Raw genomic sequence first — 26,097 nt, 5'->3', positions numbered from 1 at the left:
GAGCATTATGGTCTTTGAGGTGCCCTGATAAATGCCTTTGACTGATAGCCAGCCTGTAATTTTTTCTGACTGGGGTAGGCCAACCTGACATGAGAAATCTTGGGAGGAACTGGTTCCCTGAAGAGCAGGTAGGCTTTATGACACTGAGTGACTTAGAAATGACATGAAGTCAGTGGAAATTGCTACCATAGTTAATATGTCCTTTTAAGTAATTATATGTAAAATAGATTTTTTACCACCAAGAAGCTTCAGATGTTGATGGAACAGGAACTAACAATGGTTGATTAAGTCACAAAAGGAAGTTTGGGTCTCATGGGTGTAAAACCATTAGAGATCTGATGCTGTTCGCATGTCACCATGTTTCCCATGTGGTAATTTAACGCCGTTTGGAGTTATAAAGAAGGAATAATGAGAGCGTCTAATATACACTGAGTGCTAACTAATGGGACTGCTAAGTATATCTCTTCATCATTTCATTTAGTCTTTACTACGGGCTTACAGAATCATGAATTCACACCATTACTACAATTTGCCAAGCACCAAAACTGAATCTTGACGTTCTGAAGTTCCCTGAAGATCACACAACTAGAAAGTTGCAAAATCTGATTTTCCTGATCCAAATTCTTTGCTCTTAACCACTCAACGTACTGTTGATGCCTAGATTATAATGGAAGGAACAGACAGCTGCTCCCAAAAGTTGGCTCTGGTTGGAGTTTACTGAGACACTGGCTCGACCTTTGTCAGAAAGAAAAATGAAAGAAAGGAATCGGGGAAATCATGTGTGTGGCTGTGCAAAACTAAGTTTTAAGGAAATGAAATGAATTAAAATTGCAATATATTAACATAATACACAACAGAGAAGTCTTGCTTTTGTAAAACAGAATACTCTTATCAGCACGATCAGTGCATTCTTTCTCTGCAGGGAAAGGGGAAACAACAAATATACAAATGTTTGGTGATCATGGAACCCGAGACGTGCAAATGGTTTTACAGTGCAAATATTTAGTGATATTCAGCCAAATGCTCCATGTATCCATGTATAAAGTGAGGAGAGACTTGGCAATAAATTCCATGTGGCAAAAATACAATGGACAAGACCCTAATTAGAGATTATACATTTAATGCTGTTAGCAAATAAAATGCTTTAGTTGAAGTAAGTATGGTTGCTTACAAAAGACCATTCATTCTTGAGGCCTGGATGAAGTCTTAGTCTTGGTCTGGAGCTACACCAAAAGACGTCACTACCTCCTAGGAGCTGCCAGAAATTTACCTCTGCTGTGTTGGGCCAACTTGGCATATTTCAAGGATGCCAACTATTATAACCGTGCAAAGCCTTCCTCTTCCTCTCAGATAAATAATCTGTGATGGAGTTGGTAACTACGGTTTCTAGAGTGAAAATATCTATCACCCATGACTTTACGACATACTGTGTTAAGAAGGATTCTGAGGAATCATAGAGGGTGAATGGAAAGCTATTACTATCATTTAGTTCAGCTGGTCAAAGAATGCACAGGGAGAGGGCTGGCATGTTTACAGATATTTGCCATCACTAAACTAAAACGGTAAATTAAGTCCAGTAATTTCAGTTAGGCAGATTAAAAAAAAATTAAAATACAAGAGAAAAATCAAGTTACAAAAATAGGAGGGAAGATCATATTCTACTTTCATAGTGACACTCCAAATGTTGGGATACCAGCACTTTCTATTTATCTTTCTCATGGAGCTTAGTCAGTGTCTCCTGCTTTTGCTTATTCAGTTAAAAAGCCCAGCATCCCACCAGCCAACCACCCTCCACCCACACAACTGGGTTAGTAGAATATGTAAGTGAGGCAGGATTTAGCATTTCTGTCAGCTGGTGACCTTTATGCTTCCTCCTATCAGAGGGCTTTCACTTGAGAGCAGGTGGCCTTAGAGACAATTCACGTAAGAAAATATTTTCACTACCGCCACCTTGTATGGAAAAGCAGCTCTCATACTGGTCTGGATAGGATCCCAATGGTGGATCCCATTAGAAGAAGCAGATCTAACCCAGCTGAGGTGCAGAATAACAAGCCTATCAGGATGGATTTGCTCAGATAAAGAGCACATCCTCTCTCTTTCTTTTTTTTCAAATCATCTCCAGCCAAATTCAAATGACCCTGTATTTCCAGCACGGGGCTCAGTTGCTGGGCTCCGAGGAAGTGGCAATTTTACTGTGATCCTAGGTGTCTTACAGGAACAGAGCAGTCAGGGGGCTTCATTATTCAGAGATGACGACTGGGAGGATGTTGTGGGGCTGAGAGGGGAGGAGGGATGGATTCAGTCTTCCAGAACAGAAAGGTCCATTATGGTTTCTTGAGCTGCCTGCACAGATAATGGGAACCTCTTTTCCTTCCCTCCTCCTTGTCTTTCTCCTCATGATCTAGTCCTCTTTACCTTCCCTCGTCTGCCCCTCCCTCTCCTTGTCTGTCCTGTCAATCACGCCTTGGTTCTAGGGAGATTTAATGCTGACACGTCTCCTACCAAAGGTTTAATCTTTATTCCTGACCAGCATGCCTATTCCAGCAGCTGAAGCTGCAGCACCTGAGAGGAAAATTGAGAACCCGTGTCCTTCTCCGGAATGAAATGCAACCTAGTTCAAGAAGACAAGATGACTGGTCTCCTGTCTCCTTGTCTTTGGGTTGTATCAGAGTATTCTCTGGTTTTTCCAGAATTAAGGGTTTTTCCAACACAAAAGTCAAGTCAAGCCCTTAAAAGGAATGTGACAAACTAGTTAACTCTCTATCCCCAAAAGTCTTAAGAAATTTCTCTTAAATACCATTATAGCCACTTTACATTTGTAAATACCTCCCTGTTCTTCGGCTCCAGCAATGGTTATTTACTCTGCCCCAGGACGCCATTTATTCCCAGTGTACGTAAATCTTGTGCTTCTTATCCATCCTGTTCCTTCATCTGCATGGCAAGTACCTCGGTTTACATCCCCATCATCTCCCACTGGGGTTGTCGACACTGTCTCTTCTTTATGCTTCCAACATCATTTTCTGCATATTTGGGGACAATTTTGATAGCCTGACCTCTTATCTTTTTTTAAATCTTAACCTATGACACCATTCTTCTTTTTATAAATTAGAATACTTTTTTATTTAATTAACACAGATATCATCAGTTAATCTTTATTAGAGTGACCCTCCCTTTATATTTTGGTTACCTCCCATCTAGGAAGCACCTCCTAAAACAAAATCAAAGGACTTGCGTAAGACTTCCATGGGTGACATGGGATGAGTTTTAAAATAGGGAAGGGCTGACTCTCAGTTGATTCTCATGTCTAGGTACTTGTACCAGGAGAGGGTTGGGGTGGGATTTGGGAACAGAAAAGGATTTCTTTCTTAAGATCATGACTTTCAGAGTCCTTATGTTGTAAGTTCTTGTTAGCCAGCATTCTTATACACTTGAACTAGAAAATAATAGTCAAGGTGGAGCTAAATCATAAAAGCCTCCAGATGTCAGGAAGAGGAGCCGTTCTGGAGACCTAGACCTGGGAGCCATACACTAGTGTTTCTGCCGTTGACATCATTCTTTAGTCAATTTCAACAATTTAGTCAAATTAGGCAGATGCTCAACTCACACCTGAGAGCAAGAAGGTCCAGGAAAGGCTCTGATTCTCCTGGCTTAGGTCATATTCCCATCTCCCTGCGGCTTGGAGATGGTAGGGGGCAGAAAATAAAATTATTTATCTTCATCAGGATTACATGGTTATAAGTGAGGATAAAGCATTTTCCTAAAAAAACAAGGACTTCCATTTCTCTTGGAATTACAAGCAGCAATTATAGGGCAACCTGCTAAGCCATCTCCACCAATGACATTGGGCCAGTGACTTGAGTTCAGGAGGTTTCCTGTAACATGCTCACATTCAGGATCCTAGGGCCATACTGTGAATAGAATGGGAGTTTCCAACCAAGGATGGTTTTCTTCCAAGGACATTTGGCAGTGTTTGGAGACATTTTTCATTATCAGAACTTGGGGGTGCACTGGCTTTTGGATGTGTATTGCTATTTAGTGAGTACATATCAGAAGTGTCTCTGAACAGCCTATAATGCATACCATGGTCCCCCACAACAAAGGATTATCCACCCTAAATATCCGTAGTTCTGAAGTTAAGAAAGCCTGGAATAAAATGACGATTAAGAGTCCTAGTTTTACAGTTGGACAGGACCATTTGATTCCTTATTCTGCCACTGACTAGCTGTGAACTTAACCTCTCTGCGTATACCTTTCCTCAACTGTAAAATCAGTATAATACTGAGTCTTCCAAATTGTTTGAAATAACACACACACACACACACACACACACACACACACACACATGTAAAGTTTCTGGCTCAGATATTCCATTAGCTTGATTGCTTGCAAAACTAGCTTCCTATTCTTAAATTATGCCAATGCTTTACCCTTGAATCATTCACAGTTTTTCCCCCAAGATATCTTATCCCTGGCTTTACAAGTATGAACTCTGAGCCTAGCCCTGTAATGCATAGTGCTGGGCAGAATCAGATAGTGGTCCACTTGGAAGCTACCATCTTCAAAAACCATGGTTCAGAAAATCACTGAACAGTAGTTCAACAAGTAAGGCTATAAAAAGGACATTACAGACTTGAGAGAAACAGAATCTTACTGCACCCTCTACTTATGTAGTACACTAATTCTCCACTAACTCTGAGTGATATTAGGATACACATATAATGATATTGGGATTTTTCCAGATCTTTAATCCTACCCTAGTATTTTCCAATGTGCACCTAACATTTGTCATGTATGTTTCCTCCTTAAGGAACCCCTCACCATAATCTTGGAATATGCATGTTTTCCACATGGTGGATTGATCATAATCTACCTAATAAACAAGATTATGTGCCTTCTCCTGAGACAGTTGGTTTCATTGATCTGAGGCTAGTGCTAAATCCAAAGAAAACACTTGTAAAATGAATTAATGAACCAGTTAATAAATACTAAAATAGATATTGTCAAATAACTAGAATATTTCTAAACTTGGCATGTGGCTCTGTCAGAAAAGTGTAACTAAAATAAGGATTCTGCATATAAGGTGTCACTATAACTACAATGCCTGTGTGTGACTAAATGCCTTTCCCTTCTCACAAGTAAATTCTAAGTCCTCATCGAATGAGAGGTGTGGCTTTGCTCTGGTTTTGTCCCTGTCTTCCGCCATTCTGCTGATTTTGTAATATGTGCTGACTCAGCTACTTTTCTAGCTCCAATGCTGGTGTTAATTCAAACTGATCACCTATTTGAGGTTTACAAGATATTCTTAATACAATTTTTTTTCTCTCTTATGAAACTGGTTCAGTGTTCAGATTTGAAAAAATAAATGCCATTAACCTTAATTATACATTCTAGTTTGTATTTTCCAATTTGTATGCAGAAACACATGCAATGCATGTACTTTAGAATGCATGCATCTTATTGAAGAGTCTTCTTCAAACTTTCGTGCATGGAAATCACCTGGGGATCTTGCAAATGATTCAAGATTCTGATTCAATGGCTCTGGGGCAGACGCTGAGTTCTGCGTGTCTAACTAGCTTCCGGGTGATACCCGTGTTGTTGTTCACAGAACGGAACTACGAACAGCAAGGTCCTGCCTATATAGTCCTGCTTCAGAATCTGTTTTGTAAACATCTGTGATTTTCCATAGACAAAGAATATCTAGACATGAGATTCTGATCTTCAGTAGTACGTCCTCCATAATTTGAAGTATATCATCCAGCATCACTCTCTCCCAAACTGAGCCATATGGAAAAATAAAAAAAATAAATAAAAGATCTCTGAGACCTGTTAATAAAGATTCTTAAGAAACATGTCTTATGGTCAGGTATGGGGAATGCTAAGAAAACAAAGTAAAAAGTGATTTCTTTACAGATGTTTGTAATCTTAGATGTGCTAATATCTCTTAAGAATATCTAGGAGTAAGATGGATGACGCAGTCCTTCCTAAATTTAATTGCCCATTAAAACTAATTGTGTCCCTCATGAAGGACCATTTTGGAATATGTTTCCAGAGAACACAAAAATCCAGGATTCTGTCTTATGTCTGAGCAGCATAAATCCTCTTATTCTCTTCCTGACTCCTGCTATAGTCTGGAGCTGGAAAAACTGTCCATTTTCAGTTTTGCAGAGGCTTGTATCTAACATTTTGTATGGATATGTTTATAAGCCTGGGTGCTACTCATTCTCCTGTCAAACGGTGCCAAGCTTACTGGCTGGCTGTCCCCAGGATACCTGAATTTGAGAACTGAATAACGAATCTGTAATAGAAAATGGTATCATATGACTGCAAAGAAGGACTCAGTCATTAATACATTACAAGAGGTTTGTTCACTGTTTTCCAGGAAGAAATGAAGTGAAAGATGATCTATCCTTACATGCAGCTTTCTGGAGATTCCACTATTAGTTTGGTATCAGGACCTTCTAAATAGTCGTAGCTGTTGTACCACCTCTGCTTCTGTTTCCCGGAGCAATGGATTGAGATGACCTTGGTCTCCATGGTGATAGAGTCGACTTTACACTTACCGATCTTGCAGGAAACCTGTAGTAGAGCTGCAGTGTAAATGCTCCCTGACTCCTGTTTGCTTTGGAGATAGCGAAAGGGTACTTAGACCCCGGATGTGTTTACTGGTGTTCTCACAGAGGTCTTTTCAAAGACTATCTCTTGTGTCAAACTCAATTCGAACCAGATCTGTGCCCTGTGGGAATGAGGAACCTCTCATGTCCCAAGGGAGTGGCGCATTTGGCTCATTCCAATCACATAATTCATACTTGTCAGTGATACAGGATCGCCTCCAGTTTATAGATCTGAATGGGTAATAAGGGAAGAGATGCAAAGAAACGTAGAGTGGCAGACTTGAGTGGATGTGAGATTTACAAGAGGTGCCTCAATAGAAGAAACACAAGACTCTTCAGCGGGGCCCCTGTGGCCACATCTGCATAATGACGCAGCAGCTACTGAGTCAGACTCTTTGGAAAGCAAGATAAAAATACCTTGTACTTTAATTATTTTCTTCCACTTGTTTTCTTTTATCTTCAATTAAACGTAGGAAGGTTAAGGAAGTAAGAGGCCTCCTGTTGAATTACTTAAAAAATATTTTGAATTGTTATCCACTATATATCTCCCCAAAACTTTAAAAGAGTTCTTGTGTATCTTTAGAGATGACACATTATAGTAGAACTAATTCCATTTCGCCTGAATAAGACAGATGAATCGAGCAGTAAAGACCCAGAGTGGCTGTGTAAACATCTAATCAATGATGCACAGGTTAAGCTAAATCTGTTCTGGAAATAGAGAAGTGAGGACAGTCCCAGATAAGAACAATATGCACCATTATTTTGGCTTTGGGAGACAAAGATAAGGCTAGCAAAAGGGCATTAAAGCTTAATGGGAACAGAGATGAATGTGCTGAGCTGAGAAAAAGAAGGAAAGAGTGAAGAGGAAGAGAAGAGAAAGAGAGAGAGCTCATTAATAAGCAGGGAAGAAAAATAGTGTGGGCTTATCAGTTATCTGTGATATGGAACTAGAGTTTTAACTCATGCCTGCTTACCTGGCACAAAGCAAAACAAAAGAAGGTTTTAAGTAAATGCGTTACGACGATGAGCTCACAAGCAAATCTCTTCAAAGCAAGAAAAAGAAAACCCATACGTGAAATCAGTGCACAGTGAGGAATGTAGCATCTTTGCTGGCAAAACCAGAGAACACCGCGTCCCACACAGGGACAATTATACGGGGGAAGAAGGCAGATGCGGAGCCTGCATTCAGGTCGTGATTGGCCTTTGAACCACTCATTCTAATTGCATTTTTATATTTATAGGTAGATTGAATTTTATCCCTGGACAATAAAAATAGCTTTAATCAACAGCACAGGCATAACAATAATGCCTTATATTTTTATTCTGAATATTTTTCCAAAAATAGAAATATATTTTTACATCGTATGATCGTATGTTAACAAATATTAAAACTTGGCCACGTTTTCTTCAGAATTCTCTTTTAAAAATTACATATGTATATACAAATTTGTAATTAAAATCCTATATCATCCCTCTGTTCTCCCAACCTTCTCAGAAAGGTAAAAAATTTCTCTCACTGGGTTCTAAATATTTAATACATTTGTAGGCAACTATGAACAATGTGTGTTATTGTTTTGGGTTTTAACATTTTAAATATGTATTGTACTGCAAGCATCACTTTGCAACTTGCTTTCCTCTCTTGGTATACTTGTGAGGTGTATTCATACTGATATTTTTAGATCCAGTTAATTCATTTTAATAGATACATAATATTCCATTAAAATGAAAGTAAAGTTTATTTACCCTAACAGTGGATAATAAAATTGTTTGCACTTTTTTGCTCTTTTAAACTGTACCAACATAAATATCTCCTTGAACACATGGGTCAAGTTTTGCTAGGATCAATTCATACACATGTAAATGCTGATAAAACCCTGCACACTGCTTTAATTTGGCATTCAGGTCTTTGCATTTAGTTCTTTAATCAATCAGAGATTTATTTTGTGTATAGTGTGCAGTAGAGATCTATTTGATTTATCATTTTCTATAAATATCTAATTATGGCAGGATCCTCTAATGAACTTTTCCCCATTAATAGCCCTTTTATATATGTCAAATTCCCCTGCATGCTTTACTGATTCTTGCTTATTTCCTCTTTGCAATGAATGAGTCTACTTGTCTAAGCCTATGCTGATACCAAATGGTTTTAATTATTTTAACTCAGTGGTCCTCACCCAGGGCAATTTTTCCCCCATGAGACATTTGGCAATGTCACAACTACAGAAATGGAAGTCAAGGATGATGTAAATACCTACGGTACACAGGGCAGTTCCCACAGCAAGAACTTATTTGGTCCAAGACGTCAGTAGTATCAATGTTGAGAAACAGTGATGTGACTAGATAGTAGGTTGGAACATCTAGCACGCACACATTTGAAATCTTAAGCATTCCCCACTCCACAGCCTTTTAGCCCTTTTGTTCCAAAGGTATATTGTGCTTGGTTTTTTACTCCTTTGAAGAGATTTTATAATTTAGTTCTTAAATTCCAAGAAAAACTCTTGTAAGAGTTTAATTAAATTTGCATTTAATGTCTGAATGAATATGACAAGAATTGACAGTTTTATTATATTGATTCTTCCTATTTAATATGATATAGATCTGGGGGTTTTTTTTGGTCTTTTTAAAGGCCCTTTAATTAAACTTTGTATTTTTATTCTGAGAGATCATTTACATTCTTCTTAGATATATTATAGGATTACCACCTGATTTCTTTTGCCATTTCTTTTTGCTGCTATATAGGGATGCAATCTTTATATGCTGGCATTTATATATGTCATATATTAATTCATCAACCTTTCCAAATTCTTTCACTATATCTAAATATTTTGCTGTAGAGTCTCTTAGATTTTTCTTCATAGATACTCATCTATTATCTGACAATAATGAAGAGTTTTTAACTTTCTTCCAATCATTATATACTGTATTTCATTTTCTTATTCTATAGTAGTGCTATGCCCTTCATGTGATGATAGGCTCAGTTCAACCTTAAAGAGTGATATTTTCTGTAGGACTTTAGTAGGTACACTTAACAGGTTCAGTAAATGTCCCCTAATTTCAAGCCGTCATAGAATAGCCAATATGAACTTTAAAAATAGTTTAACCTGTTAGTGTGTTAAGGTATTAGACTTGGTTTTAAATCTCACATGCACAGACTTATTCTCCTCAGTTCTTACTTAATAGATGTTCTTATCATCAGAGGCTACAAAGCACCTCTAATATTTCATGCCATTTTTTTTCTTTTCATGCTCTATCACCTTTGCACAGTCCTACCTAGACACCCACTTTATTCTGAACAACTTATGGTACTCCAATTCATTTTGTGTATACATACATATGTGTATATGTGTGTATAGTATTATATGTTTCATGTGTTTAATTTACATAAATCATTATTCTGTTCAGCTTATTTATTTCACAAATAATATTTGAAGATATAGCTACATTGGTCTTTGAAAATATAGTTCATTACTTCTGATTGCTAAATACTAATTTGTCTTTGACATAAATGATAGTTAATTTTATGTGTCAGCTTGGCTAGATGATACTGATATCTGTATTTGGCCAAACATTAGTTTATCTGTCTCTATAAAGGTATATCTTCCATGTGATTAACACTTAAAAGCAGCTGGCTGTAAAGCAGTTCACTCTCCAAAATGTGGATGTGGTTGGGCCTCACTCCATCAGTTGAACAGCAAAAACAGGTTTCCTGAAAAAGGAAGAACTGTGGCTTCAGATTGCCACGTAGGAAGTCTGCCTAAGTTTCCAGGCTTCAGGCTCAAGATTGCAACATCAATATACTTGAATTTCCAGCCTGCTGGCTTCCCGTATGGATTTTAGGCTTGCTACCCCCACAGTCATATGAACCAGTTCCTTAACATCAATTTCTCTTTCTCTCTCTTTGCCTGTTTTCTAAAACCACGGTTCCAGATCTCACTTCCCCCAGCAATACATGAAGGTACCTGTTACTCCACGGCCACAATAACATATACTATTGAGTTGCAATTTTTTTCTTTTATGTTTTTTTGTTGGGGGAAGCCTTAGAATTTTATTTTGATATATTAAGAGTATAGTCTAATTGATTTTTAATTTTCCCTCTTCATAATCTGGTTGTTAATATATTTTGAGAGATTAATTCATTTCATATAATTTTATGCATTTAATCATGTGTATCTCAGAGTACCCATTCAACACTATAAAAACCTGTATTAATTTTGTTATTATATCTGCTTTACATTCAGGATTTATTTTCATGTCTCTTTTTCTTAATTGTACTTGTCAGAGGCTTGTTTATCTTGTTCTTTTAGAAACCCAACATTTAATTTTTTTCATTTTTCTTCTTATATTTTCATATTTCCATTATTGTTCATTCATCTTTCATTTCTGCTGTTCTTATTTGGGTTTACACATTTATATTTCTCAGTCCTTGAATTGAATTTAGTCCCTTTGTTTCTGAAAGTATTTGTTTTCTAGTAAGAGTAGTTTGAGCTGTAGATTTTCCTTCAAATGCTGTTATGTTAGAGACCCACATGTTTTGACTTGTAGTGTTTCGTGAACGTTTTCCTGGAGCAAACCATAGGTACAAAATTTGCATTAATCTTAAAGCAAAATAATAACAGAATTATGATGTTCATTAAACATGTAGCAGTAAAATGTATGAGAGCAATAACATAAAGATCAGTAGAGGAGAAAGGAAAGTATGTTTCTTTAAGATTCTTCAACTATTTGAAGAGCTATATATATAGTAGTCTAACGCTGATAAGTTCAAGATGTAACAGTAAAGATGTGTAAACCTTAAACTACCACTGAAGTCATAACCCTAATAAGTTATAAGTTGATATTAGATATAATTAACCAAGAAAAAGAACAGATATTAAGAATATAAAAAATATTAAATTAATCCCAAAAAAGCCAGGAAAAGTGGTATAAACAATGAGAAATAGAAAAAAATAACAAGATGGTAGTTTAAAACACAGCCTATCAATAATCCCATTAAGTGTAAATCATCTAAACACTCAGTGAAAAAGCAACAACTGTTAGATTAGATAACATATCAAGACCCTGCTATATGCTGCCTTCAAGAAACAAACTTTAAATGCAAAGAAGCAAATAGGTTAAAAGAAAAGGATGGGAAAAGATATAGCATGCTAACACTTACCGAAAAAAAAAACCCAGAATTGCCTATGTTAATATCAAGCAAAGTAGATTTCAGAGTGAATGTTACCATAGATAAAGAGGGCTATTCCATAATGATAAAAGGGCATACCAACCCTAAACTTTTATGCACCAAATAACAGAGTTTCAAAATATAAGAATGCAAATTGATAGACCTGCAAGGAGCAAAAGACAAAACTTTCCCAAATAATAAGTACATAGCTGAGTAAATTTTCACAATTTTCAGAATTTTCAGATCAAGAAGTATGACATCATTGACATTCCAAAAGTTCTTCTTTGTGTCTTTTCTCAGTAACTCCTCTTTCCAAAGTAAACACTTTTCTGACTTGTAATTCCATTCATAAGTTGTGCCTTGTTTTAAAATTATTAAATATCAATTAATATGATCTTATGTTTGTGAAATTGTACATGTACATGTGCACTTTGTTCACTTTCATTGCTGTGCACTAGTCCTTTGAATTATTATACCAAAATGCATTTACATATTCTTCTTTTGATTTACACTGGAATTTTTTTGGAGAGAGAAGCTACTAGGAATTTGCTCTCATGAGCATTCTCAGACTTCACATTTGAGGAAGGTATGTATTAATTTGTCTTGAGTATAATAGCAAAGAGTAGAATAGCTGTATCATTGGGTAGATGGATATGTATCCTTAGAAAATATGACAAAAAATGTATCAAGGTGGTTGTGTCAATTAGTATTTCCACTAGCTTCTGTCCCCACCAATTTTCAACACCAGAGCCATGAATGGGGTGAAAATTTAGGTGTTATAATTTCTCTTGGGAGAAAATGTAAGAAAGTGCCCCCTTTCCTTGAGTTCTGTTCTGTGGTCTCTTGCATGAACTTGAGAGGGATTCTCATTAAGATTTATATAGCTAGATCATAAAATTTAAGGAGGGACTTACTTTCAGAGTTGTGTAGGACTCTAAACTTGATCTAGTTTAAAAGTAAGCACCTTCTTAAACATTGCCCCTTTGATGACTCACTTACCTCACTGGGCTCTCTACAATCCTGCTTGATTGTAGGAGTGTTTCTTTTTTATTTCTTTAGTGGATATGTAGTGCTATTGCACTGTGGTTTTTATTTACATTTCCCAGATAATTAATGATGTTGAGTACATTTCCCTATGTTCACTGACTATTTTGATTCCCTCATTTGTTGTCTGTTCAAGCCTTTTGTCCAATTGTAATTGAATTAGTGATATTTCCTGATATTAATTATTTGAAGTTCCTTTTTTAGTATTCTGTCTGGATCCTTTGTTTGATTTTTCTAAAGCAAATGCCTTCTACTCTGATTTTCTTTTTCACTCTTGAATGATATCTTCTAATAAAATACAATTTCTTAATTTTAATTGAGTTTAATTTATTAATACTTTTCCTTTTTGGTTACTGCTTTTCTGTCCTACTTCAAGGCCACTAATTGATTCTATTATGATTTCTTTTAAAAGCTTTATTGTTTTGCCTTTCACATTAAATCCAAAATACACTTGGGATTGATGTTAGTGCTTAATGTCAGATAAAGGTCAACATTTTTTATTTGTGGATGTCAGTTAACTCAGCATCATTTACTAAAATTATCATCCTCTCCGTATTATACTATACTGTCATTTTGTCTCATATCAGATGAATTTCTGACTATGATCTCTCTATTCTGTTACATCAGTCTAATTCCAAAAACTCTATATTCATTTCCATAGTATTATAAGTCTTGCTTTCTGGTGTTGCAATTTCTCCAGCTCTGTTCTTCAAGACTGTTTTGCATATTCTTGTCCCTTTTCATTTCTATATGAATTTTAGAATCAATATGTAAACTTGCCCACCACCAAAAAAAAAAAACTCTTTTAATCTATGATTGAAAATGTATTGGTTAATTTGGGGAGATTTGGTATCTGTACAATGTCAACTATTCCAATCCATAAATATATGATTCCATTTATTTAGTGCTCTTTCAGCATTTTCAACAATGCTTTGTGGTTTCAGAGTAGGAGTCTTGAGCTCTTTGCATTAGAATTATTACTAGGTATTTGATGTTTTGATTCTGTCATAAAAGTTATCATTATAACATTCCATTTCCTTTTTATTTGTTACTAATATATAGGAATACAAGTGGTGTTTTATAATGGGTTTCTCCCATCTTATTTCTCCCTTTGACTGCTTTCAGCTTCAAAGGTTATTTGCCCCAGGCTGGGAACATATTTTCCCTGGAGTTTAGGGGTTCTGTTCATTGTAATTATTTGGGACCTAAGCTAAGAGTTCTGTTACCATCCAAAGAGAAAAGAATATCCTGGTAATTAGATCTTTGCTTTAGGGGAAATACTCATTACATCCATTTATTATTCATTGGGCAGAACTAAACATGTGATCCAATCCATGCATAAAGTGACTAGGAAATTGAATCCTAAATGTGCCAAGATAGCAGTCAAAGAAAAGATACAGTTTATGAGTGACATTAAGGCCTACTTTTGTGGGTTTCAACCTATTTTTCACAGTGTTCATTCATCTTTCTTTCTGATATTACTATTCTTAGATCTATTTTCTTGACTCTGATAAGTTGACATTTTTATTTTAAACATCTGTTTAAATTCGAACTTGAATGAAATACAACATATCCCATGGGTGTCTATCTGGTCTCATTTGATCCAAATCACCCCCCCATTTCCTCACCTCGAGGGGGTTTACTCCCACAACTCTGAGTTTTCTTCTTGTTTCTGTCACTCTGGGTTATTTTCTTGCTAATGTATTTCATCATAAAAGTTATCATTATAACATTCCATTTCCTTTTTATTTGTTACTAATATATAGGAATACACATGATGTTTTATAATGGGTTTCTCCCATCTTATTTCTCCCTTTGACTGATTTCAGCTTCAAAGGTTATTTGCCCCAGGCTGGGAACATATTTTCCCTGGAGTTATAGGGGTTTTAGTTTAGTTGCACAACTAAAAGTCCTTTATCTTTTGATAAATTAACATCATGTTAATGGGGAAAAATAATATATGTGGTAATAAAGAAAAGAAAAAATAAGACAAATTAGATAATTACATGTTTACCTGAAAGTCTATTATCACCAGGTATAGCAGATCTAATACTATAGTTTTAACATAAAAATCTAAGTGAGAAAAACACATACCTTTGTTTTTTCAGATATTCCATATACATCATTTTGTATAATCATCACAATTTCACAAATTAAGTATCTTTAAAATGAGGAAATAAGATGAGAAATATAAGAAATGTAACTTGTCCTCTCATTCACCTGCTAAATGGTGAAGTTAGGATTTGAACTGTGATTCTCACTCAATGTCCATAATTTTCTTACTATTGAACTCATATTTCTTCCCTTCAGTGTTATAAAACAAAATCTAATTTTATTTGTTTACTCTCTGAAAATGAAGTTACAATAAAATACCAAAAAATGTAATATAAACCAATAAAAATACTTCCCTAGAATTAGCTCATCAAGTCCTTTTCCTTCCCACATAAACACATGGTCAGATAACCATTTTAAATTTATGGAACTTACCTGTAAATGATTGAGTCTCAGAACAACATAAATGATGAAATATCTGGCAAAATCTACTGAATATAATTTGTGGAATATTTGATGTACATTTTTAAAGAATACTAAATACTAAGTGTCAACAATATAAATGAAGGCCAGTTCTACAAGATAATGCTGTCAGTTTCAGGACTAGAAATTACGCAGATGTGAGTAACTGTCCTTAATTCTATGATCATTCAAAGCAATTATTAAAATATGAAATTAAGTAGCTGTTTAAACCAAATATGCATAGTCAATAGGAGCCAGGCAGCTTTCTGAAAATTAGAATAAGCAAATGGAAACATATATTAGGGACTTACCCCATAACTCTTTCCCATCACCCTTCCCATATTCAGCATTTAATTTCCTAAGAAACAGCAATGGAAAATCTTTGTGCTTCTGGCTGATTAATTCAGTATTCCCTGGCTATACTGAACACTGGTAGAGAGTATTGCTCGCCTCCTTAAGTCCCTGAAAGAATTTAAAGCCCAGATGAGAAGATGTCACTTTGTTTCGGGACATAAACAGAGGACATTCCAAAGGTTGAATTAATGTTTAACTCCCCTCACCCAATTTTTGTAGCTCTTTTAAATTAGCATCCTCCAAGTTACATCAACATTAGTAATGATAGCAAATCTATTAATAAATTAACAGAGGGCTTATGGTCTCATTTATTAATTCATGGAAAGACGAAGCTAAGCAAAAGCTTTAAACTATAAAAACTAACATTGCAGTAAATTCTACAATGAAGAAAAAGAAAATTCTAAATGTTCTACACCCTGAAAATTCGGTGAAGTCTTCAGATCATGGGGATGAGGTTTAAATTTTTTTATTTTTAGTTCAGTGTTTTAATTTTTTGGTGATCAGGCGAGAACAAGTTGGCTAAGCACATCACATCTACATACAAAATTTCAAAATGATTTTCCAGAGACCCCTTTTAGCCAAATAGCAGTCCTTTACCATAATGAAACTTGGTTTCGTGACTAGTGATCCAGGCGGACCCTAAGATGCTACCTTGGCAAGAAATTTGAACTCGTTTGGGAGACGTGAGTTATCATTTCAACTTTACCTCAAAATATCTATTTGGCTTTGGGCAATTAAGTTAATCTTTCAGAAATTCTGATTCTGAAACTGTAAAATGAGAATTATAATACCTGTCTACTGCTGAGTAGATCAAACCAGATAATGCACACGAAAGCACTTTAATGTGAAAGTGCTATACATTTGGGGAAAATTATTATTCTTTGACTCTGAGCTGCCCTTCAGCTGAATCCACTTGTAAAAACCTTGGTGAGATCTAATAGTAACTTTTTTAAAAATATAAACTCCCTGGACTGCTGACAAGTAAGAATGAATCAAGTTAGATAATATAAGTAAAAACTAGAAATATGTATGTACATATACACTTATATGTATACATATATATATACACACATACACATACACAACACACACACCAGTCAGTCATTCTGCCATTCAAGTTAAACCATTCTAATAAACTGTAGCAGTGTCTCAGTATTTTTGCCCCCACATTATGAATGAAAATAAACTTTCAAACTGTTTTTTTATTCCACATCCTGATATATTGGAAACTCCTTCCATGCTATCAAATATTTTATTTATAACATCACTGTATCAGCTGTTCATTTTGTCACTATTTTATATGAGAACTTGAATACCTGTCCACTTATTACTATTACTTGTTTATTGCACACTGTAAATAGTGGGGTGACACACTTCCTGATACTTACATAAAAACTTCATGACGCTATACTTTCCTATCTGCCAGGACGGACCTAGTTTACAAGTGTCTCAATGTAATTATTTATAGCATGCTCTTTCACTCACAAAAGTGTTCCAGTTTGATCAATAAATCATATTGTCATCTTATCATAATGCTTCGTGATTATCACTCTTAGAACAACTCCTGAAAGTGGAATTTCCACGTGAAAGATAAATAATACCTGTTTTCTAAGTAATGGGAAACGTATATTCGTCCCTGAAAATTAAGGTGTTAACAATATTCCAATTGCATACATAAGTTATGCATGTTCCTGGAAAATTTTAAATGTATCTCTGCCTTCTTGCCTTTCAGTCTTCCCATGAATTCCCTATGGCCTCAACACTGCTAAACTCCTGAGCAAAGGGAAGTCCAGTCTAATGACATCTTAGGATATATATTTCCATTAAATCAAGAATGATGTTGAGTCAGTTCCTTCTCTAAGCCCAATATATTTCCAAGTGGCACGCTGTGTTCTCTGCACATGCCGATCCTTCATTCTACAACTAGTTTGCTCTCACTGTGTATTTTGAGAAGCCCTTTCTGACACATTTTTCTCTTCCCCCTTGCCATGCCAATCTGGAAGGTTGTAGGTTCCAGAAGCATTACTTGAAGATAGAAGGCTGTCCAGTCCATATCAGACTTGTACTAAATGAGAAATAATCTTTTATTCTGTTAAGCCACTGAGATTGCAGGATTGATGTACTGCCACTGCAAATATTAATTATCCTGACTACAGTGAATATTGGTTCCAAAAATGGTGTACTGACGTTACAAAAACCTAGTGCATGTGGCATTGGTTAAGGGGTTGCACAGTAAGCTATGAAGAACCTGGAGCTCAAGGCTGAAAAGATAGTTCGTGTTTAATAATAAAAATAGTTTGAACAGGAGATGTGCCGGCAGTGCTAGGAAAAAAAAAAGTTAAAAAAAATCAGTTGTTACTAGTGAAATATTAGCTACTACTTTGGATTTAGGAAGGTATTATAAGAAAGAGATGGGCTCAAAAAAGAATTATCCTGTTGAGTAGAAAAAATGGGTTGGAAGGAAATAGAAAGAATCCTAAAACATGGGGCTTTGCAGGGTTGGAAACAGCTAAATGTTTCTCGTGCCCAAACAGTAAGAGAAGGAATTGGAAGACTTTGAATGACAGAATAACCTCTCAGTAAGATAAAGTGATTCAGGGAGAAGATGAGATTGAGTATGACAGCCTTAAGGAAGTTTTAATTAAGTTGAGAGAGAGAGATGTAAGGGCAAACATGAAAAGTAATATAATAGCTCTAAAACCTGTCTCTTACAATATCAGGCATGGTTATGGGTACATACACCTGAGTGAAAGTAAATGAATTAGAATCCTACTTTTTGAAGGAATGAATAATCTAAGCCACAGAATGTCTAGACTACAAAAACGTCTTTGACTGTCTGAAACTTTAGCTATTTTGAGGACCTCAGGAGAGCCCTTTGCAGAGCAGAGACAGGGAATATGGAGGAAATGGACAAATGAGCCTTCCAGAGAGCACGCTCATGGCCTGATCTAGAACTTTCCTCCATCGGGTGTGAGAAAAGCTTCAGTTTCCCCAGCAGAATCACTGAGACAGTATCTGTTGCTGTGCATGGATGCAGTCCACAGCACTGGAGAGAGATTTCAGGAGGAAAAGGGGTTTGCTCCTTGCTTGGGGGTGAACCCCAGACACTCTCCTGTGAGTGTGTGTGTGTGTGCAGCTGCACCACCATCAGATTCCTGCAGTGCATGGGGGACGCTGTGAGCATTTTGCAGTAGAATACCTCCAATGAGACACCTCTTTGAGAATAGGTTTCCTAAAGGACAGTTTTCCAGCAAATTCCAGAGGGTAGATTCCCAGCAGGGCCTCCCAGTATGGCACCACCACGATTTCTGTGTCATCACCAGGCTCCACGTGGTATCCCCAACAAGGATGGATCTCAGCCCTTGACTTTGGGGGCTGGGAAAAGACACTACATAAAGTTCTTTTCTGCATGTGTTATCTCCACCCCACAGCTGTGACTGCCCTGATAGCTCCTGTCCTATATTCTTTAGGGTTCTCTCGACTTCTAACTAGTCAATCCCTTACTATGCCAATCTCCTATTACAGTTAGTAGTTTTTTATATTGAAGTTTCTCTATTCAAATTACTATGTCATTTCTTCCTTTGGAGTGAATCAAACAATGCAATGCACTGACTGGGTTGAACTTTACATTTCCTCCCTTGGTGAGGTAAATATATTTCACACCTGAGAGGAGGAGGCACCAGGATATTTAGTGACCAAATGGACATAAGGTGACAAAGAGAGTTCGTGCTCTTCAAATATACCTTGGGATTCTGTATGTTTCCTGGTCTTCCTTGCAGGTAGGTTAAATGATATCTAGCACCTTGTTTTTTAACCACATACCATAGCATTTGTGACACCAGTGGGTGGGGCTTATCTACTCACTTTCTCTTATACTGTAAGATCCCTAAAGGAAGGGACCAAACCCTCATGGTCAGCACTGTAGCCCAGGCGCCCAGGATAAGTATAAAAAAATACTGGATAAATATTTGTTGATGAAATGATGTCTTCACCATTCAAACACGTTAGGTTTCTTGGATATTTACTGTGCATCAGGCCCCATTCTAAATGCTCTGATAAATCATCTCAGCTCAAACAGCAATCCTACGAGGTCTCTATTATTATCATCCCCACTTTACAGACCAGTATGTTAAGGAGCTGAAAGGCCAAGTACCGTTTAAAAGAAAATGCATTTCAAAACAAGAAAGACCCAAGCCAGAGTCCTCCACAAAGAAACACTGCACTCGGCTTTCTCCCCACGGCCGTCAGGATTCAGCCCGAATGACCAGTGTGCTGGGCTGGCTTTTTTCCTTATTGTGGGCTTTGGTTTGTTTCCCATTCAAGTGACCTGTGAAAGCTCAGGGAACGTGGCACTCATGGGGAAGAGAAATAGTCACCCAAAGCCTTAAGGCAGTGGATCTGCCGGGAGACCGAGAAGTCCATAGACTGGATACGCAGGGATCCAAACAGAAGCATGTGTCAAGGGTCACAAGTGTCAAGAAGCCAGAGCAGGGTGGAAGGTGAGAGGCTTGAGGGATGGTCCCGGGAACATGCTCTTTATAGCAACACACTGCTGGCTCTCCTCTTTTGCACAAAAAGGACTCACGCCCCTCAGGTCCCAAGACCCAAGGGAAAACGGTTTACATTTTGGTTTGGTGTGTTTTAGTGCAGTTACCCAGAAAAATGAAACCCAGGCAGGGAAGAGAAGCCCAGCCTTCCCCATGGGTCTGTCAATCTCCCCCAGAGCCAGGGTCTGCTTTTATATACGCTGACCTAGGACACCTAGATCAGAGGACTTGTCAGAATGCACCAGAAGGAGGCCAGTGTGCCGCGAGAATGAGCATGTCTAGAACTCCCACAGCCCGATACAGTTCAGGGCACATGGCGAGTACTTTGCTTTTTATTTTTTTACACAACTGGCTCTGTCTACAGCTTGGAAATTACCATGTTGTCTTTTCTGCAGCATTTGTTACAGAGCTGGGCAACAGCAAGCACGGCTGAGGTGCTCTGGACTGATCAGCAGAACAGAGCCAGAGGTGGGGCACCTGCTCCGAGCCCCCTGTCAGACCCTCCTATCTGTTACCCCCAGCACCTGCTGCCCTCACTGCCCACCACCTTCCCAGCTGGTGGCCGGGCCTCCACGTGCTCAAAGGCCAGAACTTGACGCTGCTTTATCCAAGACTCTTTCTGGGCTTCCCGTCACTCAGTCGGAATTCTTTTGTTTATATTTGTAAACTAAGTGAACATGACATGGAAGTCACTGGAGAGAATAAATCTGGAACACTGAAATGCCTTTTTTACAGTCACATTTCTAATCATAACTGCCCTTTAAAACCCACATAAAAACTGTCGCCTTGAGTTCCTTGCTGTGCAGCCTCCACGTGGCTGTGTCTGCAATCTCACGGCATGACAGGAACAAGATCTCATTTTTAGTCAGACCTGACGCCAGGTAAACACCAACAGGCCGTTTATGTTTTTTGTAAACGCTGTTCTTGCACGGTGTTCCTGGAGCATGGGAAACTGAGAAAGGAGTCCTGTTAGAGACCTCTGTGCCGCCCTTCTGGGGTGGGGTGGCTGCGGGGAGTTCTGAGAGGAAAGAAGTCAGGGGCTGCCTCCCAGGGTGGCCCCGGAGGAGCTCAGTTCTCTGTTAGCACCATCAGGGTGGCGGCCGGGAAACTTCTCCCACCAGTAGGCCAGCCTTCAGGCCAAGAACTCGCCCTGCCTTTGCTGGCTTCTCCTGGGCCACCCCTTTCTTGGAGAGGATGTGCCACCGTACAGCATAGCCACTGGATTCCGCATACAGTCATTTCAATGTCACAGGTACTGCCGCGTCCTCCCTGCAGGTAGCGCGCAGCAGGGGACTGTCTCAGCCCAGTAATGTGTAAAACACTGAATGACTCTCTAAGGATCTTGGGTGTCACACAAGACATGAGGAGGGGCCTCCAGGGACAAGAGGATGGGATGGTGGGGTCCGGAGAGTGGGAAGATTCAGAAGTGTGGGGGAAAACCAGCTGAGGTCACTGTCACGCCCATAATCAAAAGAAATCTTTTCCAGCCTGGGGGATTACGAAACAGGGCCAGACCCATGTGACCCAGACCACAGTGTAAATGTATCTTATGCCTTTTACATTTTAACTTCAACCTTATGTTTTCCCCATTTATTGTAACCCAGGCTTGGGAAATGTGGTGGAATGTATCCAAGAGAAGAACAGTCCAGAATATTGGAGCACATTTTATTCTCCTAGCCACAGTTTTCTCAACTACACTGTTTTAAAATTTTTCATTCATGTATGGAGGGTTTATTTGCTTGACCACGAAAGCAGAAACCTTCCCATTTCCTACACCTTGTATCCAGTACCCAGCGTGTACCAACAGCTACTAACAACACTGGGAAAGCTCATACCTATTGTGGACCATCTATGAGACAGGTGTACCTTGACCTCCTGCATTAACTGGTTCCTGGGGCTGTAGCCTTAACCTTTACACTATGATCCCCAACTTGTAAATATAACATAGTAGGCGCTCAACCAAACTGAGTTTAACTATGCATGGCTTGAAGGAGCAAATTCCAAGAGCTTTTTAAGGGGTCGTCTGCTTCTTGAGTTACTTCTTTTTTAACTACACATACTTTAGAATAGAGGAACCGAGTAAGTGAAGGGAGGAAGCCACATGGAAAGCACAGAATACCCCGGCTGCTCCATTCTCCCTGTCCTTGGTCCATTTGAGAACTCACACATTCTGGTCTATTGGCTTAAGTGGATGACCCGCAAAGACTTACTTATCCTTGGCCAAGAAGGAGCAGTTAGACCCTTTTCTTGTTTTCACAGCTTTCTAGGTAGTTAAAGAGAGATAATAAAGAATAAATCATTTGATGCCTCTGTTTTGCCACTAGAAGCATTTGGTTAACAGCACTCGCAGGCTGCAATCCCATTGTGAAGGGTCATCAGCACATGAGTCTCCTTGGAGAGGTGAATTCACTTCTTCCTCTCACTAGCTCACAGCAGCTTTTAGCCACATTTCATAATTCTGACCTTAGAATACAGGTTTGAAAAAGATAATGGATGAAAACACTCAGTTGGAAATGTAGGGCAGGAAAAGAGTGCTGTCTGGTGACGGTCTTATTTTGTTTCTATAACTGAGATTCATCCTAGGCTCTCTAGAGGAAGGACATTGGACATAGGCTTGCTCAATTTACTCAGCTTTCAGATGGGGAAACTGAGAGATCGGGAAACTGAAATGAGGCCATTGAGCTTGCTTTTGGCAGTTAAAACTCCAATCAAGATCTCCTGACATCCAAACTGGAGTTCTTTCCACTGCACCAGTTCTGAGGACATTGTTATCTGAATTGCATAAAATACCAGGGATTACAAGGAGACAAGATTAAAGAAAGGGCTCAGCTGTGGGTGGCATGGAGCTGCTCTGTAAAGGAATGAGATACCCAGAAAGTGGATGGAGTGAAAGAAAACAGGCCGGCAGCTAGAACATTATGACCAACGAAGGGAAGCTCTTAAGGTCATGGGTAGGGACCAGTTTGAAGGCTAGCTATGAACTTGCCTGTGGAAAGTCTCAAACACCAGAATTAAAGGTATTGCTATATTGTTGATAATTCTATTATTATTCAATCAGTTGCATTCACAAATTATGCCTCAATATTTAGAAGATTGATTCAAACTTGGCCTTAAAAAAAAATCACCATGGAGACCGTAACTAACAATTCTATTTCCACCAGGAAGGCTCTCATAGACAGTCAAGCCCAGAACACTTTTTCTGAGCACTTAAATACTGGCTAAAAGAAAGAAAACCTTCCCATCAGAAAGAAAATCAGTCTGGATTCATGTAACTAGGCTTAATGGAATGAAATTTCTCCAAAAGGTTAATTTCCGCCTTCAGCAAAGCCTTCATAATAGGCTATTATGTGGTAGACAGCGGCAGGAGAATGGGGGTGGGTGCCGCAGTTGATGCCATTGCAAAGCAATTTTGGAATAAAATACAACATTCAGGTCTAACTCAGGAAGAACAACCCTGCCCTTGCCTCGTGGGGTTGATGACACGCGACCTAATTGATTGTTTTCCTCAAAAGATTGGCAATTTGATTTATTCTCAGCAATTCTCTTCCCTAACAATTCTCTGGCCTCCGCTCCCATGCAAATCTAGCAAGAAGGAAAGGAAGGGTTCCACGTGCCATTTTCATAGAAGCCCAATATACCATCAAATCATTTCCTTGTCCGCACAGCAGTGCATTTTAGAACCTGAAAGATCTGTACTCTGGGCATTAAGCAAATTACCTGAGTAATGGCCATAGCTCCTCCCCACTTTAAACGTGTTGACACAGCCTTAAGGTAATGGTCAGGTCTCATCTTCTATCACCATGTTTGGAAAATTACTTGGTTGTGTATATGCATGTGAGGGAATTGTACATGATACATTAATAATGGCTGACATAAAAGGCTCTAACGGAAGCATGTTGGAAGGATCTTTGGACTACCTCTTGGGAAACATGGCTGTGTTTCCTGTGTTCTGCATCTGCTAGCTGAGCAACCTCAGACCCCATTTTATTTTAGCCTTACTTCTGCTAGTAAAGTGTACAAAGGAGGTAAGACACATTTCAAATTCATTCCAGTTTAGAATTCTGTGATTCCACCATTACATTTATCTTGTCCTTTAGAATGCCAAGCACAACCACAAACAGTACTTTAATAGACATCACTAGACAGCCTGACACATGCTTTTCTTTTGTTATTTTTGTCCACTGCTTGTATGCCTTCCCCCAAACCATTTCAGATTTTTAAAGTACTCGGCTAAAGATCCTGCAAATTATACATTTCATGTTGTTTATACATTTAGGTAACTATGGATGCCTTCAGGGTTATGGTTATAAATGATGGTATTGGCTTGTTTTAAGAAGCAAATAACTCCAGGAAAATGTGACTCAATAGAATTTCAAGTGTTTCCACCCAAAGTCCTCCCCCCACTCCCGACCACACACACATATAACTTTAAACTTTCCAAAATGTGTGAAATGAAAAAGTCATGCTAGCACGGAGAGAATACAACAAAACAACAACATCAAAAAAAGCCACGATTCATTCTCCTGCTGTATTTTTTCAATTAAAAAAAACTTAATGCTTTTTTGGGTGGATGCTCATGAAAATAATTTATGGGCTACCCTGGGTGTTTCCTCTGTTATCATTTTAGTTCTTAGATTCACAAATCCTGAAATGGAAAGCTAAGACCGGTTTGATGTCATGGTAGGTAAATGTGATTCTTTCCACTCATATGCCAAAAATCATACCATAATAATTGTTTATTTTTTGAATAACTATCTACAAAAAGAGAAAACATTTATTAAACAAAGGGGTCAAACTGAAATGAGTACCTCTAAGTAAGCATTTCAGAGGCTGCCCTTGTTTTTTGGAAATTATAAAACAAACAAATCTCCTAAGACAACCCCCCTCTCACTAGCACCTGCTAGCCCTCCTCTGCTCCTGTCTTCTCAGGCTGCCTCCTGATACTTAGGAATTTCGTTAAATATGTTGCTACATGCATCATTTCACCTGTTCCTAGTTGCTCTAAGTGGAAGGGAAGGGAAGGTTTTTATTTTCACTCTAGAGAGTTTTTCAGAGATTTCCTTCCTTGACTAAAGTCACACTACCAACAATTAAACTGGAAGGAGAACATCAGCATTCTAGTTCCCATCCTGCTGGTGTCTGCACTGCATTCTGGGGGATGGGAGGAGTGAGCCATGGATGGTATTATTCTTTACCATATATTTGTGCCCTTTTATTAGAATTTGCTGCATAGCAAATACAAGCATTATTCTATGGTTCCTTGGACAAGCAAGTATGATAGAGAAAAGGAGAGAGCATAGACTGTTCATATTGGAGATGGCCACATTACACATATTTTTGTCTACCTGCTCGCTGAAGTATTAGCCAGCTGCAGGGTGTCCATAAACTGGAGGCAGGATACGGAAATGGCCTCGAGAGATGCAGCTCCTGGTTTACGCAGTCCAGAGCCCGAGCTCTGCTTATCTGTGAATATGATATATAAGACTTCAGTTGAACACCAAGGATTGACAGCTATTACTGGGAGTTCACCAGTTTTAAAGTAAGAAATTCTGCCAGTTTCAAAGTGGAAACATCAGCTCTCTAGAAAGCTTGGATCTCTCTGAAGATCACCAGGCTGATTGGTGTTGCCAAGCAATTCTGAGCTTTTAGAAACTCCCGGGTCTTCAGCTAATTATCTGAAAGGAACCTATGGACACCGCCCTTATATAACATGGTGATGTTTTAGACTGGGAGCCTCACACTCCTGAGGGTTGATGCTACATGGACGGTCCTCCCTGAGATGGGGCCACACAGGCAAAGGTGGTGGAATTCATGGGTGGAGTCAGACGTCTGAGTTGGTATTTGGGGCATGTGATCAGTAGCC

At 38.3% G+C, this 26,097-nt stretch overlaps 1 protein-coding gene across 2 annotated transcripts in view; it reads right to left on the bottom strand.

Annotated features, from left to right (window-relative positions):
* AGBL1 (AGBL carboxypeptidase 1) overlaps window positions 1–26,097 on the bottom strand; it is an 834,111-nt gene that overhangs the window by 140,049 nt on the left and 667,965 nt on the right. For both annotated transcript variants that reach the window (XR_008994688.1, XR_008994687.1), the window contains one exon: window positions 25,580–25,697. The gene's annotated coding sequence lies outside the window, so the exon portion shown is untranslated. The remainder of the gene's footprint in view (window positions 1–25,579; window positions 25,698–26,097) is intronic.

Source organism: Manis pentadactyla, chromosome 18, assembly GCF_030020395.1.
Source record: "Manis pentadactyla isolate mManPen7 chromosome 18, mManPen7.hap1, whole genome shotgun sequence".
NCBI lineage: Eukaryota > Metazoa > Chordata > Mammalia > Pholidota > Manidae > Manis > Manis pentadactyla.
This window is presented reverse-complemented; position numbering and strand designations above follow the sequence as displayed.